This window comes from Narcine bancroftii, chromosome 6 (assembly GCF_036971445.1).
Source record: "Narcine bancroftii isolate sNarBan1 chromosome 6, sNarBan1.hap1, whole genome shotgun sequence".
In the NCBI taxonomy this organism is placed as follows: Eukaryota; Metazoa; Chordata; class Chondrichthyes; order Torpediniformes; family Narcinidae; genus Narcine; species Narcine bancroftii.
Genome location: NC_091474.1, coordinates 154,725,801 through 154,742,237, shown reverse-complemented (window position 1 = coordinate 154,742,237; position 16,437 = coordinate 154,725,801). Strand labels below are relative to the sequence as shown.

The 16,437-nt window shown below is 43.5% G+C and overlaps 1 long non-coding RNA gene across 2 annotated transcripts; it reads right to left on the bottom strand.

Moving 5' to 3' along the window:
- Nucleotides 1-1,570: 1,570 nt before the first annotated feature.
- LOC138736615 (uncharacterized) lies at nt 1,571-15,259 on the bottom strand. 2 transcript variants are annotated; one of them, XR_011340442.1, is made up of 3 exons: nt 15,089-15,224; nt 9,939-10,047; nt 1,571-2,443 (listed from the first exon to the last, which is right to left on the bottom strand). It is a non-coding gene; the product is annotated as an uncharacterized lncRNA (long non-coding RNA). The 2 variants fall into 2 exon arrangements; XR_011340441.1 differs by lacking the exon at nt 9,939-10,047 and having other exon boundaries at nt 1,953-2,443; nt 15,089-15,259.
- Between the last annotated feature and the right edge of the window lie 1,178 nt (nt 15,260-16,437).

Genomic DNA, 16,437 nt, shown 5'->3' with positions numbered 1-16,437 from the left:
AGCAGACACTCCCTCAGCAGTGTCATCCCTTCTTACAGCCATGATACTATCCATAAGCTGTAATGAAACTCTCCACCCCCTGATATTACCTCCTATCCTATTCATTTTCAAACACCCAAACCATGGTACCTGCATCAGCCAATCCTGCCTATCCTTGGCCAAGTCTCTGTAATGGCCACATCACTGTAGCTCCACATATTCATCCATGTTCTAAATTAATCTCCTTTATTCCTGATAACCTTGCATTGAATTAGACACATTTCAAACCATCTAACTGACCTCTATGCTTTATCCCTTGCCTGTCCTTCTGCTATGCATACATCTGCCACAATTTCCTATTCCTAACCTCTCTTGAATGTGGCACAGACACCAATCCTGAGATTATCACCCTTGAGTTCTTGCTTTTTAACTCCTTTCCTAACTCCCTATATTCCCACTTCAGGACCTCATCCCTACTGCTGACTATGTCATTGGTCCCCATGTGGACTACATCTGGCTGCTCACTCTCACCCTCCAGAATGCTGTGAACTTGATCAGAGATGTCCCTAACCCTGGTGTCTGGGAGGGAACATACCATTCAAGGGTCTCAGGATCTTGTTCACAGATCCACCTATCTATTCCCCTAACCAACGAGTCCCCAATAACCATTCTCTCCTCTTCTGGCCCCTTCCCTTCTGAGCCAAGGGATTAATCTCTGTGCCTAAGACATGACCACAACAACCTGTCCCTCTTAAATCATTCCCCCCCAGCAGTATCCAAAACAGTATACTTACTGTTGAGGGGAATGGCTACAGAGGTACTCTGCACTGTCTGCCTATTCCCATCTCTCTCCTAAGTCACCCAGCTACATGCTTTCTGTGTTTTGGGGGCTGACTGTTTCCCTATAAATTCTCTCTATCACTCCCTCTGCCTCCCAAATGATCCAGATTTCATCCAGCTTCAATTCCAGTTCTCTTATTCAGTCTCCCACAACCTGCAGCTAGATGCAACTCTTAGCAGGTGTAGTCATCAGGGTCAATTGTGCTCTCCCAGATTTCCCACATGCTGCAAGCAGAGCATTCCATTGCCCAAGCTGCTGTCTTCATTATCTTATTCCTAGTTTAAATACAAAGGCCTTACCTTGCTGGAAACAAGCTCATCCAAGCCTCGCGAGCTAAAGCTTCTAAGTCCCAATCTTACCCTGAGCCACTCCCTTACTGGCCACTCTGCTCGAGTTTTCTGTCTTTTTATTTGTCACTGTTCCTTATCTAATCAGAATTACTCACTCCCACCAATCACCATTCACTTTAACCCATAAATTGTCCTCTGCTCCCTTTTTAAAAACACTATCCAAAGCTGGTTCCCGACTCTCAGAGCTATCCTGAGTAGAAACTCCTGTTCTCCCACGTCGGTCCCGAAACTATTGATTTGTGTATTGTTTAATGGGTAAGGAGCCTTCTCCAGGTATAGGGGGCAGGAGAAACGAAATGTATGTGAAACAGATGCTTAGACTTATATAGTGATACAGCACAGAAAGAGTCCCTGCAGCCCATCAAATCTGCACTGGCCATCAACCATAATATCAAAAATATTACTTAGATGATAATTTTATTGCATTTATAATTTTATGACAACCTTAAGTTCCCCAATTGGGAAAGGTCCAATTGGAGTAAATATGCTAGCTTGGAGGAAGTACAAGTAGCACCCTAATTAATCCAGGATAACTGTAACAACTATGGTGTCAAACACTTCACAGTAGACCTGGTGTTGGAGGTGAGAAATTTGCTATTACACAAGTGCCATCTTCTTTGCATCATTTTTGAAACATTCATATTTGTATATTATAACTTGCAGAAATGTATAATTGAACTTTCCTTTCATTTGTCGAAACTGAATTACATCAAGATGGGCAATAAAGAGTCACAATTGCTTTTCTCATAGATACAATTACACTACATTTCTCATCAGCCAGCTGAAGGTATCACCTAGACAACCAATTTATTTTTCTTAGTGTAGAACAGGAAGATTTTTTTTTAAAAACATTCAAGTTGCAATCATGAGTGAAATATTGTTCTGTCTGTACGATAGTATCATCTCTCCCAGACAGGGGCATATCATCTCACCAAGACATTCAACTTCCCATAAGAGTGTCTAATGCATCTGTTTCTAATAATGTCATTGGTAACTTGTCCAATGCCCTCATGAACCCTGCCTTGGTTGGTTTGGACTGCTACCCTTTCTCTTTCTATTGTTGTCATTCCATCGAGAGCATAAGTTAATGTTCAGAACCACTGAGCCTGTACAAGACATAATAACATCATCTGAGGTCACCTCTGGAGGCATATTTTTAAAACAGTTTGAAATCACACTAAAAGTTCTGTCAAACAGGGGAGATGAAAAATGCGCCTGCATTTCCTGTGGGACCTCAATGTCAGAGGAAAGCCCAGCTGGTGGAAACTGAAATCTGCAAAAAAGACAAAATAAAGAGTTGTCAGTGTATCAGGGAAAATGATTGCTGTGTTGATTTACATTTACAAAGAAGTGATGCATTGGAAAACAAAGTAGTTTTAAAAGATGATTTTGCTTAAAGAAATTATAATAGGACTCTTTCTGGAAATGAAGCAATTTTGCATTGTGGCAAAAAGGTTATAGTTTCTTTGATGTTATTTTGCTTCACGATTTGAATCCCTTAGCCTTTCAACCACACAACTTTTACACTAATGAAGTTCATTGGCAGCAAATTCATTCTAAATGCGACTTCATGCCATGGTAAACAATTATCTAAATTGGAAAGATTTAATTCAGACCACTAAGAAATCAGTCCCTTCAGATTAAAAAGGATACTAATAAACCTTTAACTTCTAACTTTGCAAAAGCTATTAATTGTGCTCCTTACAAAGAAGTTGACCAGTACTGAACTCAGATGCCATCATTTAGGAATTATTCAGCAAATACTTGAAATCCAAATTTCATAGAGCTTTTAATCATGAAGTTGCAATTTATAGATTTAACTGCTGAAGAATTCACCATGTGAAATCTTCTGTGTGAAAACACAAAGCCCACTAAAGGGATCAAGCTGCTTGCTCATTTAACAACATAGCTGATTTTTATTTTCCAGTAAAAGGAAGAAGAAAGGTGGAATGTACCATGGATCCATATTTGCAGATACTCATTTTGTACAACAGGATCACTCAATTTTACATTCATTATGTAGAATTTAAGAAAAAAATTAACCTTTGTGATCATAAAGAAACATTCTATCCTTTTATAGTGATTAGTTTGTATGAGTTCTGATAAGATGACTGGTTGTGAGCAGTACTGGTAAGACAACTTTTATTGACTCCACCCAAAGATGCTTGCAGGTCATTTCTTTCAATTGCCACAATTATGTTTTTTTTTAGAAATTTCCAGGATAGTGTGCAACAGTGAGGAAATACCAAGAAAATTGAAAAGTCAATGAAGAATCAAAAAAGAGCCAAATATTTTCCAACCCCAAGTATCAGATCACAATTGTAACTGGCCAAAGCCTCACAATTATTACTGCATGGTATGTCTGTGTCCACTGTTTAAACCTGCTTATAAATAGGTTATTGCTATCTTTAAATTATTCAGTGGAACTTAAGGTTCAGGAGTTTTATGTTCCCACTGCAAAGATTTTAGTAGATTAAAAAAACTGAAAAATCTTCTAATGAACGAAGTACTTTACAAAGATAGTATTGGTGTTATTTTTCCATTGCTTTGCTTGGAGGTGGCAGTTGTAAGTCGTCCAGGTCTTAGAAGCACATCAGGATCACTTCTAGCCTGAACTTTGAAGCTTGGATTTTAAGATATCCATCTCCTCATTTGACCAAAGGTTATGCTAATAAATAGAGGGTGGTGATCAACTGCACCAAATTTAAACCATTTAGTTTAAAAAATGATTTTAGCATGAAATCAAATAAGTATTGTATGACATGAGGAATATGTGGAAAGTAAATAAAAAAGGAGGAACAAGCAGCATCTGTGAGGGGAAAAAATTGTTGATGTTTTGAGTTGAGACCCTGCATTAGGACTGAGAGTGGAGAGGGAAGATAATCGGCATAAAGAGAACAGGAGAATGAAAAAAACCAGTGGGTGATAGGGGGACAGAGGAGTGGTGAGGGATGATGAACAGAAAAAGGCAGGTGCGATGGAGGGAGGATGTGGTTGGAGATGTGAGATTGAAGATGGTGGGTGATAGGTGGAAGTAAAATAAAGAAGCTAGATGGAAGCAGGTAGAGTGGAGGGAGGGTAAAGTGGACAGATTGGAGAGTGATGAGTGGGGATTTCAACTAAAACCATTGCAGAGCCAATGGCAGTTAACTGGGTGGCTCGAACCAGCAGGAGTGCTGCATCTCTGCTCCCTCACCCTCCGCAGTGCCGCCATTTTGTCATATATTTGGACCTGTTGAAGGGGAGATTTCCTGATAAGATGAGATCTCTGACATTTCAGAAGACTGTGGTGCTATGTTCAGGATGGGTATGAGTGCCGTAGCTAGCCTCTGCAAGGTCTGCAATGTTTATGTTTAATTTTACTGACATTGTACCTAATACTGTGAGAAGAGTGTTCTGTGAGCAGCCTGAGGTAGTGCGGAATTTGATTTTTCTGTAATTCTGTGGGAATTTCACTAGTTTATGCTTACAATTGATTTTCCATTTTTTGTGTTTGAGTCATGAGTCTGGAAAGGGGGGGGGGGGGTGGATGGGGACAGATCTGTTGAAAGGACTTTTAATGCTGCAGTACATCACACAGGATTAATGCTGCAGTACACCACACTGGATTAATGCTGCAGTACATCACACAGGATTAATGCTGCAGTACATCACACAGGATTAATGCTGCACTACACCACACAGGATTAATGCTGCAGTACATCACACAGGATTAATGCTGCAGTACATCACATAGGATTAATGCTGCAGTACACCACACAGGATTAATGCTGCAGTACATCACACATGATTAATGCTGCAGTACATCACACAGGATTAATGCTGCAGTACACCACACAGGATTAATGCTGCAGTACACCACACAGGATTAATGCTGCAATAAATTACACAGGATTAATGCTGCAATACACCACACAGGATTAATGTGATCACCGAGATAGACTACTCTGTCTGGCAAAGTATTATCATTTTGGCTTTGATGTCTCAGGATTGACTTTCAATTTCAATATACTCCTACTGACAGAAGATTTTGACCATCAGGATCAGAACTCAATGCACCTCTCAATGGTCCAATCATTTGGATGAATTGCTGAGACGTTAATTACATGATTTGCGATCCAATGTACAAAGTTTCTATTGAGAGATGTAAAAATGAAAAGTGTTGTTCCTTGGAAACTAGTAAGTAATCCAGTATCAATCACATCTAGACTTATTGTTGCTATAAAATAAAGACTGGTATTGATCCATCCAAGGGATGGTTCAGCATTGATGCATAAATTGTTCAATAATCCTCTAAGTGGTTTCAAGACTGTTGACATTTTGAAAGAAAGTGCACAGACCACTAAATTGCATATGGCATACACATTTAAGACTCGCTGTTTAAGAAAAAAATATTTGCCACAGCAGATAAAAACTGTGTATTGGCTAATTCAAGATTCATATCTGCAGGGACAAAGTTCAAACTCTGATTGCTAACAGGCTTTCTGCCATTACCTCACAGTAAACAAAATACTGTAATTTGGCCTAGGTAATACACTGTATAACTTAATAAGAAAACAAGACTACACAAAATCATAAATTATATTGTTTTGAATTTGGATGACCTGTTGACTTGCTAAAACGGTTAGAGCATAATTCAACAGTTATTTGACGATTATATTTATTTGTATTCAAAGGCATTACTGAATAAAATTTTGGCACAGTACTTGACTTAAATAATTGAATGATTAAGCATTTACAGAAAATTAATTTGTACAGAAAACTCCTACAAGAGAAATACACCATAGGACATTTTGGTAAAGAGGTCCAAGGTACCAGATTATAAAAATTGGTCTCAAAGTTGCAGATGTGCATACTGGATTGGATTTTCTTATTGTCTGGCAAAACCATGCATTAAGAAAGCAACTAACCGAAAGTCACAATTGTTTACTTTGTATTACCTCATTGTGGATGGAAAATTATGACCACCATCCCTACAATTTTCTAACATAGAAATTGATCTGTGCAACATCTCATATCTGGCACAGAGCTCATTAACATCTTACAAATATTTTCTACACAAATAAAAAAACAAGATCTGGTCCAGGCGAAATTTACTATTTGGTAAAATATGAGAAAACTTGCAGAGTGAACGTGTTGGAATGAATTTAGTGCCTAAATGTAAAAGCTTGAGATGTATTTGTCGGCCAGAAGCTGGTTATTCGTCTTTCACCACCGTTCCATTTTCCCCTCACTATGACAACATGGATTCAGCTGAGAAGGCCATCAGCTGGTAGTTCCTCCCTCCAAAACACTGTTTTTACATCTTTCTCTAGCTAAACATCCTCTCAAGTATTTTGTCACCTCATACTTTATTTGGCTACTATAATGAAAGCATTGGTTGTTCTTGCAAAGACAAATAGATCATTTAGTTTAACATTGGACTGTAATGGAAAAAAAAGATCATGGTATGATTGAATTTCTCCTACAGATGGAGGGTGCAATGGTTAGATCTAAATGCAGCTTGAACAGGGGAGAACTCAATGGCATAAGGGAGGAATTGTTCAGCGTGGACTGGGAGCACAGGCTAGTTGGTAGAACAGTGAGGAACAGTGGAAGACTATCCAAGAGATTTTTCACAGTTCTCCACAAAAAATATATTCCTGTTAAAAATAAGGGCAGTAGTGAGGGAAGAGTCAGTCTTGGTTAACTAAGGAAATAAAGGAAAGTATAAAATTAAAAGCTCGTGTACAAAGTCGCCAAAGTAGTGGGAAACTGAAGGATTGGGAAAACTTTAAAAGGCAACAAAGGAGAACTGAACAATAAATAAGGAAATGGAAGAAGGATTTTGAAGTAAATTAGCACAAAGTTTAAAAACAGATAGCAACAAATGTTAAAAATATATAAAATGGAAGAGGGTGGCTTGAGTCAACATAGGTCCTTTGGAAGATAAGAAAGGAAAATTGATATTGAGTAATGAGAAAATGGTTAAGGCATTGAATAGATATTTTGTGTCAGTCTTTATGGTAGAAGACATGCCCTGCATGCCAAAGATTGGTGATAGGGATGCGAAGGGAGGTGAGGGCCTCGATAAAATAATTGTTACAAAAGAGATAGTGATGAACAAACTAGTGGGACTGAAGGTGGACAAATCCCCTGGTCTTGATGGGATGCATCCCAGGGGCTGAAGGAAATGGCGGGAGTTATAGTTGATGCATTTGTAGTTATTTACCAAAATTCTGTGGATTCTGGGGAGGACTCAGTAGATTGAAATGTCGCGCCACTTTTTAAAAAGGGATGTAGGCAGAAGACAGGTAACTATTGGCCAGTTAGCAGGTCTTGTTTGACAAACTTTCTAGAGTTCTTTTAGGATATAAATTGGGTGCAATTGATAGAAGGGGACAGGTTGATGTTTTATATTTGGATTTCCAGAAGGCGTTTGATAAGGTGGGGCACAAGAGACTTATCAATAAGATACAGATGAATGGAGTCAGGGGAAGTATATTGGCATAGATTGGTTAACTGACAGAAGGCTGAGAGTCGGGATAAATGGGTGTTTTTCTGATTGGGATGCCGCAGGGGTTGATGCTGGTCCTGCAGATGATCTGGAAGAGGGGACAGAGTGTAGTGTAGCCAAGTTTGCAGATGATACTAAATTGAGTGGAAAAGCAAATTGTGGAGAGGCTGCAGAAGGATATAGTTAAGTTAGATGAGTGGGCAAAGGTCTAGCAGATGGAGTTCAACATTAGTCATCCATTTTGGTAAGAAAAATAGATTATTATTTAAATGGTGAAAACTGCAGCATGCTGTAGTGCAGAAGGACTTGGGATTGCTTGTGCAAATCACAAAAAAGTTGGGTTGCAGGTACAACAGGTGATTAAGAAGGCAAATGGAATGTTGCCTTCATCACAAGAGGAATTGAATTCAAGAGCAGGGAGGTCATGCTGCAAAGATACAAGGTATTGGTGAGGCCACACCTGGAGTACATTGTGCAGTTCTAGTCTTCATACTTGAGGAAGGAAGTAATGGCCTTGGAGGCAGTCCAGAGAGGTTCACCAGGATGATCCCGGAGATGAGGGGGTCAAACTACAAAGAGAAACTAAATCACCTGGGATTATACTCACTCGAATTCAGAAGAATGAGAGGAGATCTTATAGAAACATGTAAAATTATGAAAGGGATAGATAAGATAGAGGCAGGAAAATTGTTTTCCTTGGTAGGTGAGACCAGAACTAAGGGACACAGCCTCAAGATTCAGGGGAGTAGATTTAAGACAGAGATAAGGAAAAAGTGTTTTTCCCAGAGAGTAGTGAATCTGCGGAATTCTCTACCCAGAGAAGCAGTTGAGGCTGCTTCATTAAACTTATTTAAGGTTCAGTTAGATAGATTTTTACATAAAAAAGGAATTAAGGGATATGGGGAAAAGGCAGGTAGGTGGAGTTGAGTCAATGATCAGATCAGCCATGATCTTAGTGAATGGCAGAGCAGGCTCTATGGGCCGAATGGCCAACTCCTGCTCCTATTTCTTATGTTCTTATGATTTCAATAAAACTTGTCATGAGTTTGAATAGTAGCATTCAAATGTCCAATGGAACGGATGTGACAAGGAAGCCTAAGAGGATTTTATGGCAGGGGAGCAGTGGCGTATAAAGGTCAAGTGGCGCCCTTGGGCTGCCACTGACATCGGCGCTCTCCTGTTAAAAAAAATGCACAAAAAGACACCACACACTAACCGTGCCACTGCCTCCCAGAATAGTTTTCATTTTAAATGCCCCTCACCACCACCACAAACACAAGGTATAGATATAGGTTGCAAGACGCCAATCTGTCTTTACCCCTTCCCTCCTCCTGATCACTGGGAGCTCACAATCCAGTTTGTTTTGGGAGTGGGACGCGGGGAAGGCTGCAGGGAGATTGGCAAGGTATTACGTGGAAAATATCTGTCGGTGGCCAGGGTGGGCTTTCAGCAGGGCTGCTACAACGCAGCTGGGGCGGGCAGTCAGCGAGACTGTCATCGCGTGGCTGGGGAAGCGGGTCACTGGGACTGTCATTCCGCTGCCGGGGTGGGTTGATGGCAGGGCTGTCATTGTGTGGCCAGGCGGAGGAGTGGCTGTGGCTGTCATTGTGCTGCCATGGCAGGCTGTGATAGCCTCACCAGCTTCCCGTTGATAGCCCAGCCTCCGGCACCTCATTGGGCTATTTCAGCCTGCAGAGCCGTTCATCAGTGCCAGTGGCTCTATGCAGGATCAAGGGGCAAAATGGCTATCTTTCCTACCCATAATCCCCCATGCAGCTGGAACCACTCTGCCTTTCCCTAGCTGGCGCTGGCACGGGCAGAGCTAGAGCCATTGAGCCGCCGCTAGGTGTCCCTTGCATGCTGGAATGGCCCTGAAGCAGCCAGTATTAGACTAGGGACTCGGATAATGGGTGGATAAAGCGAGGACAGTGGCACCCCGGTTCTGTAGCCCACCTGCCATACCATAGATATGCCCATACAGGGGAGTAAAATGACTAACTGGTTATAAGAATATCCCATTATTTCATGCTTAGGTCAATAATGATGTTGCAAGTATCCACCTCAATTTCAACTTAAAGGCCTCTGTTATGTTAGTGTATGGTTGCATTACAGTTTTATTGAGCAGGTTGTGGCTATGTACTAGTTTTACATATTGTAGCTCGAGGTTCCATATTTTAACATGTAAGACAACAGAGAGCCTGAAGATTGTTATGAGATAGCAAGCAGTAAGAGCACCACCAATCACAAGAACAAATGGTAGCAAGTTTATCACCTTCATCTCCATCTTGAAATATGTCACTGTCTTGTAATACAATCCAGAAAACATTTTTAGAAATTTCATTATTGTCGAATATTTTCTAAACCTCTTGCAACAAACTTTCCTGAATCAAAGAAATAGAATGGATCATAGATTAACAGTCTTTAGAGTAAAATTGCTTTTGCAGTAATGTTCTCGTCCTAGGATAGTGCTTTAGCACTGTGGAAACATAAAATAATAAGTTTCAATGTCTTTTAAATGAAATAATCCAATGAATGGCCTGGTAAGCCATATATAATTAGTCAATATTAAATATTATTGCACATCAAAGTACCTCAATATTCATGTGAAATTTGCCAATTTATCATTTTGACAGTACCAGTGAAATGGGAACTACTGGAAATAATCAACAGGCCAGACAGCACCCATGGAGAGAGAAACAGATGAGAGATCACTTCTCTGATTAATCTGTTTGACCTGCTGAGTATTTTCAACATTTTCCATTTTATTCCAGAAATGTAGTTTATATGTAATTCTGTTAGTGACTGTGATGGATCCAAGGACTCATTCTGCTTTATTTGTTTAATAATTCTATGTCTTATTTTATGACATGGCTCTCACTCACCCAATAGCAATTTAAATAGATGAATGACACATCTGGTTGGCATTATAAAATGGCTCCAAGGAGATTATATGGGTGCTGACAGTTTTCTTGGATTTTTAATAACTTGTCAAGTGGAAATTTTTAACATATCAGCTTTGATGATGTTGGGAGGTTCAAGAAGCAAACCTCAACTATGTTCTCTCTCAACGGTGACATAAACACACACACATGTTCACATACACACACACGCACACCAGAAGTCATTTGACACTCAAACACTCATCGTAAGAGAGAGCAAAGGTCCCTGCCCTTTCTCCACCCAACTTCAGAATTTAGAAACATGGAAAACATGTACATCACAAAAGCAGGGTGATGCAGAAGCTGGTTATCTAAAATAGGACAAGGCACCATCAGAAATACTCAATAAGTCAGGCAGCATTAACAGAGAGAGGTAAAACATCACATTTCATTGATTTCACTGGAGTGTTAAAGGTAGCTATTTCTGAGCTGACATGTGGAAGGTTGTTAAAAGACAGATATAAACCTGGGACATGATGGTCTGAAGATCACAGAAACAAGTGCATATTTGTTGATTCACTGATTTTTTTCACAAAACTGTTAACCTATTTAAGGTCAAGCAATTTCATTTGAATTCACAGCTTTGCCTTTTACTTGATATTGTGTGATTCATAATTATTAACTAAATTGCGAGATATTAATTAAATTGGGAGATTGTGGCACTTGGAGCAGTGGGAAAAAACACATTCACCACACCCAAAATAGTTAATGATAATTTTTATTCAAATTCAGCGTGCGGCCTTTTAAGGGCAGTATGAGGTCATATTCTCGTGCATTGTGACATAATAATTGCTGCACCAGGTGCACGCTGGGCAGGAGTCTTGAGGCAGAGAGAAAACCCTGACAGCGCCATCTTCCCATGGCTCCCCCACCAAATGGCGTTACACGTGGGGTCGGTTTGCCATGAGGACGTGCGCCGCCACACAACCCCCCCCCCCAGAACTGGCTACGCGTCCTGTCGTTTTGGCGGCCGGCCCTGGTGCTTGGGCACGGCCATCTGCACCAGCTGGGATAAGTCCAAATGAGCGGCTTTTAAGCAGTCCACAGTGAAAAGTTCTTCTTTTTCCCCCCCACATCCAAGGTGAAAGTCCTACCTGACCGCCGGAGAACCTTATACGGCCCTTTGAATGGGTGCTGCAATGGGACCCTCCATGGTCCTCTCCGGACAAATACAAACTGTGCCACATCCAGTTTTTTGAGTCGGTGGGATGGTCGGGTGCCGTGGTGTGATGGGGTGGTGGGGAGGGTTAGATGAGCCAGTCTTTTGTGGAGGTCAGCAAGCCGCTCACCTTCCTTGTGCGTCACATTGGCCACCGGGCTGAAAAGCTTGCCTGGCAGGGAGAGTGGCGCGCCGTAAACCATTTCTGCCGATGAGGCTTGCAGGTCCTCCTTGGGCACGGTTCTGATCAGGCATAGGACCCAGGGCAACTCATCTACCCAGTCCGGGCCAGAAAGTCTAGCCATCAGAGCGGACTTCAAGTGTCAGTGGAACCTCTCTACCAACCCATTAGACTGGGTGGTAGTCCATGGTGTGGTGAAGTATTACCCCCCAAAAGCCTCGCCAGCTGAGTCCACAGTGTGGAGGTAAACAGAACGCCTCTGTCGCTTGTGATGTGCACCGTAACGCCGAAACGAGTGATCCACTGGCTGACCAGGGCTCTGGCACACGTCTCCACTGATGCCTCACAGACCGGAATGGCTTCAGCCATCTCGTTGCTCTGTCCACTATAGTAAACAGGTAGCGCGACTCCGCAAGGGGCCTACGACATCCACGTGGATATGCTGTATCCTCGGCGTTACCGAGTCGAAATGTTGAACAGGGGCCTGCGTATGCCTGTGAATTTTAGACACCTGGCACCTGATGCAGTTGCGGCCTAGTGCCCCCACCTCTTTCTTGAGTCCATACCAGACGAATCATTGTGCCACCATCCTCACGGTTGCCTTTACTGAGGGGTGGGCGAGATAGTGGATAGACCTGATGACCCTTGCCCTCCACTCCTGTGGAACTATTAGGTGCAGTGAACCAGTCGAGGTGTTGCAGAGCAGCGGCTGGGCGGAATCAGGAAGCCAGATATCCTCGAGGTGCAGACCCAAGATCCCGGTCAAGAAAGCTTGAGTTTCGGCTTCGTGCTGCTGGGCCTGCGCTAGTTGCACGTACTCTAGGTCGGGAGCTAATGTGTTGATGGCTGGGTGGGAGATCTCATCCATGACCACATTGTCCTTGCCCACCCTGTGCCAGATGTCCGTGGTGGATTCTGACTCATAGGAAAGGTGGTGCTGCTGCCTGGCCGACCACAGGTCCTTGGCCATAGCCAGTGATTGGCTTGTGATCAGTAAAAACAGTAAAAGTTCTGCCCTCCAAAAAATAACGAAAGTGGCGGATGGCCAGGTACAGCGCCAGGAGCTCCAGTTCGAAAGCACTGAATTTAAGTTACAGTGGCCACAAGTGTTTACTGAAGAAGGCCAGTGGGCACCATTGCCCATCCAGCCATTGTTCCAGTACTCCCCTGACTGCCGTAGCAGAAGCATCGATAAAGAGCGCCATGTGTGCTTCCGGGCACGGGTGTACCAGTAGCATCTCCTTGGTGAGGGCCTGTTTCATCACAGCGAAGACCTCATCCACTTCCTCCGACCAGGCCAGGGTCTTCTCTTTTGCTGTGATCAGCGCGAATAGAGGGCAAATGGGGATGAATCTATTGTAAAAATTTACCATCACCACAAATTCTTGTAGGTCTTTGAGGGTGGAGGGTTTGGGGAAATGCTGGACGGCTGCCACTTTCTCCAGTGCCGGAGCTGCCCCAGACGCTGAGATGATGTTCATTTGGCCTTGTGACCGTGAGGCAGAACTCTGCCAGACGGGCGAACAGGGTACGGAGATGGGCCTTGTGCTCTTCGCAGCTGTGGCTGGCTACCAGGATGTCATCTAGGTAGATAAAAACAAAGACCAAATCCCTACCCACTGCGTCCATGAAGCGCTGGAAAGTCTGGGCCGCGTTCCTCAACCCAAGTGGCATCCGGAGGGACTCGAATAAGCCGTCAGGGTGAACCAGGATTTGGTGGTATCCCCGCACCAGATCGACTTTAGAAAAGAGCCATGTGCCATGGAGAATGACCGCGAAGTCCTGGATATGGGGGACCGGGGACCTGTCTGGAGTTGTGGTGTCATTCAACTGCCTGTAGTCTCTTCAGGGCTTTCAATCACCAGATGAATTTGGGACCATGTGCAGGGGTACCACCCAGGCACTGTCCAACCGCTGGACGATGCCCAACTCCTGGAGCCTGGAGAATTCCTTCTTCGTCTCCTTCAGTTTCTCCAGTGGCAGCCATTTAGCTATGGCGTGCAATGGGAGGCCTTATGTGGTGGAAGATTCTGTGTCGGGGGAAGGCAACGTCGAAACGTGGCTCCAGGATGACGGGAAACTCACTCAGGATTTCGGCATACTCATCCCTGGTAGCGGCTGCTGTTGAAATTCTTCATCTGTCGCCGTCTGCCGTGCCCAGTTTCACTGAATGAAAAGTGCGGGCGTTGAGCCGTCTCCTGCCCCTCACGTCCACCCAAAAGGCTGTGAGACCTCAGGAAGTTGGCCCCCAACAGCATGGTGCCCACCGAGGCCAGCACAAACTTCCTTGTAAACTTTTCTTCCCCAATCTGTATCTGCACCCTACGGGTGCCATAGGTCTTGATTGCGGAGCTGTTAGCAGCTCCCAAGGTTGGTCCGGGGGCCCGGGTACAAGTCTCCAGCGCTGTCGGGGGGAGGGCGCTCAGCTCGGCCCCTGTGTCCACCAGGAACCGGGGGCCCGAGGATCTGTCTGTGATGTAAAGGAGGCTGTTCAATGGTGATTGGCCTGGCCGAATGCAGGGTTAGTGGCACTCGCTGGCTTGCGCTCCCCAGTGCTGGTGGTAAACGCACCATGTTGACTGGATTTCCTCTGACTTGTGCTTGGGGACATCCTGTGGTTGACCAGGCCCTGGCTTGGAAGCCTGCTGAGGGCTGCCTTGTTTACCTGCTTTGTGCACCGGAGGGCATCTGCCCATGCTGCAGCCTTAGGGGGGCTCAGTGAAATCTTCTTCCGACAGATGTACCCGGATATCTTCTGATATTTGTTCCAGAAAAATCTGGCGGAAGAGGAAACACGGCTCATGATCCTCCACCAGAGCCAGCATCTCATCCATGAGGGCTGAAGGGCTGTGGTCCCCCAACCCGTCCAGGTGTAAGAGCCTGGAAGCACGCTGCTGGAAAGTAAAGCTAAATTTCCCCAGAAGCAGGTTTTTGAGGGCGGTATACTTGCCCAATGCTGGTGGTCGAAGGATGAGGTCGTCGACCCTCAACGCCGTCTCCTGATCCAGCTCGCCCACAACGTGGTAGAATTTCGTGGCATCAGCTGAGATGTTACGCAGGTGAAATTGTGCCTCCACCTGCCCAAACCACATTCATGGGCGATGGGGCCAGAAAGGGGGAAGCTTGAGAGCTACAGCACTTACCTCGGCTGCGTCCATCGTTAACTGGGTCCAGATAGACGTCTGGGCCTGTCGGGGTGACCACTGTGGCACTTGGAGCAGCTGGAGAAAAACACAGTCATCACACCAGAGATCGTTAATGACTGTTTTTATTCAAATTCAGCGTGCGCCATTTTAAGGGCAGCGTGAGCTCAGTCACCTGGTGCATTGTGACATCATAATCGCTGCCCCAGGTGCATGCTGGGCAGAAGACTTGAGGCAGGGAGAAAACCCTGACAGCGCCATCTTCCCAAGGCTGCTCCGCCACGTGGCGTTATTCGCGGGGCCGGTTCGCCTTGAGGGTGTGCGCCGCCACAAGATATTACTTAACTAAGAATAAAACTTGCTCATGTCAGAGAAATCAGAAGGTTCAAGCACACACGAATCAACAACCAAAGTGCATGAGAAAACATAAATTTCTGTCAATGATTCTTATTGCACAGTGAAATAAAATGAGGCTATGCAGTCCTTCAATTCTTTGTCGGCCCTCAGTCAAATCTTCTTCCCAGTAACCTATTGCCCTCTTGGGCCCTTGAAGTCCCCCACACCCACCAGTGTCAGTGGATCTTCCTGCGAGCCCTCTACACCAATGGTAATTTATAATAGTCAATTAACACACCAATCAGCATGTCTTTGTGAGGTGGGAGGAAACTAGAGTGCCAGAGAGATGTAATCACAGGGAAATATGCAAAGCACACAGAGAAAATTCAAGATCAGAAATGAACTGGGGTTGCTGGAGCTGTGAGGAAGCAGTACTACCTGCTGCATCATGGTGTTGCCCTCATTAAGTTTTCAAATCTCTTCTGTTCACTCTTTACCTTCTGTTTGGATTTTGGGAGATAACTAGAAAGTTTAAAATTTGAGGAACAGAACATCATATCTTGAAATAAATGAAAACAAATCTGAAACTATATTTCAGAAGGTTTTTTTTGTAAATCAGCTGAAGAACTTTTGTCTTGTACAAAAGCACGTTAAAAATGTCATGAGTTGCTTTACCTGATAGTTATCCATTGTTTTCTTGTGTTATTTAAGATTACTGCACATGAGGTAACTCAACATGGGTTGAGATTTTCAGAATATCTCTTTAAGCCTTAGGGCCATTCAGTCATTGTTTGATATTTTGATGGAGACATAGTTTTACGAAGAGTAGCTTTAACAAAGAAATCACAAAATCTTTTCTTGAAATATGATTAATGATAGTCTTGGAGAAATTCAGTTTGCAAGACATTAAGATTAATACCTGTTCTGAATGAATCAATTTTTGATGATCGCAAAGTTATTACACTTTCTCAATCAAAAAGACCAGAGAAGGCTAGAAATACTAACAGGTCAAA